This window comes from Cryptomeria japonica, unplaced genomic scaffold (genome assembly GCF_030272615.1).
Source record: "Cryptomeria japonica unplaced genomic scaffold, Sugi_1.0 HiC_scaffold_539, whole genome shotgun sequence".
Lineage (NCBI taxonomy): Eukaryota > Viridiplantae > Streptophyta > Pinopsida > Cupressales > Cupressaceae > Cryptomeria > Cryptomeria japonica.
Window position 1 is genome coordinate 88,474 of NW_026729351.1, and position 1,394 is coordinate 89,867.

The 1,394-nt window shown below is 61.6% G+C and overlaps 1 non-coding gene across 1 annotated transcript; it reads right to left on the reverse strand.

The window, feature by feature from the left end:
* Positions 1-241: 241 nt before the first annotated feature.
* LOC131872227 (5S ribosomal RNA) lies at positions 242-360 on the reverse strand. The gene has a single exon (XR_009370404.1). It is a non-coding gene; the product is annotated as a 5S ribosomal RNA (ribosomal RNA).
* Between the last annotated feature and the right edge of the window lie 1,034 nt (positions 361-1,394).

Here is a 1,394-nt window from a genome sequence, read left to right on the forward strand (position 1 = left end):
GGTGCACACCGATTTCACCTGGGTGCGCGCGCAGCACCTCGGGCGCACCGGGGTGCGCGCACAACGCCCGGGTTGCACCGTGGCCTGTGTGCTCGGGGTGCCTCGGGTGCGCGCTCGGTGTCGCCCCCGCGCGCGCGGTAGTGCGGGCAGCGCACCCCGGCCCGGCCCGGCCCCGACGAGAACGCAAACGGGCAAAAGGTTTATTCAAATAGCATTGCGACGCCCGGCGAAAAACTAAAAAAGGGTGCAACACCGGGACTTCCCGGGAGGTCACCCATCCCAGTACTACTCCGGCCCAAGCGCGCTTAACTGCGGAGTTCTGATGGGATCCGGTGCACTAATGCTGGTATGATCGCACCCGTTATGAGCTTGTCGCAGTGTGTACTTAGCAAACCGCGACCCACGTGCGAATCCACCCCGGCCACCCACCCCCGTCGAGGTGCACACCCTCCCTCGCGAAGTGCGCCCCGTTCGCCAAGTGTGAGCCCTGCCCGGGTGCGCGCACCTTGCTAGGGCGTCGGGTGTGCACCCGGCCCGGCCTACGTGCGTGCACCTGGAGGGGGCGTCGTGTGCGTGCAGTGTCCCGTCTGCAACGCGGTGCCCACACACCACCTCGGGCGCAACGACCTGCGCTCACATGTGGGCCGAGTGCACCTTGGTGCATGTTCGGGGCGCCTCGGGTGCACGCTCGATCTTGCCCCGGTGCACCAAGGCGCTCGGTTTGCCCCGGGTGCGCACTTGGTGCAAGGTGGGCACCCAAAATAGGGATCAAGCACCAAAACACAAGTTTCGGGATGCAAAATGGGACCCAAGGACCACAAATGCGTTCCAAGACCCATGATGGGTCCACGAGAACAAAAATGTGTTCCGAGACTTAATAAACAAATATTGGGTTTTAGGAGAAGAAACATGCTCTGATGCCCAAAACGAGAATCGACCCCGAAAAGGCCACAGGCCAAAAGTGGGATGCGAGACAAAAAAAAATGGGACCCGAGGACCAAAATTGGGTTCCCAGGTCGAAGACAGGGCAACCGGACAAGAAACGACCTCTAAGGCTCGAAATGAGTCCCGACGACTAAAACTTGACAAGAAGCACCCATCAGGCACCCAACTCGACACCCATGGGATGCCGACCCACCCGGGCTTCCACCTAGCACACCTTGGCACCCACCCACCCTCGCACCCAACCTCGCACCCAACTTAGCACCTTTGAACCCACATTGGCACTCACCCTGACCCTGGCACCTTGGAACCCACATTGGCACTCACCTTGACCCTGGCACCCACCTTTGCACTCACCTTGGGACCCACCCTGGCTCCCACCTCGGCACCCACCCAGACACCCACCTTGGTTCCTTGGCACCCACCTTGGATCCTTGGCACCCACCCCGACA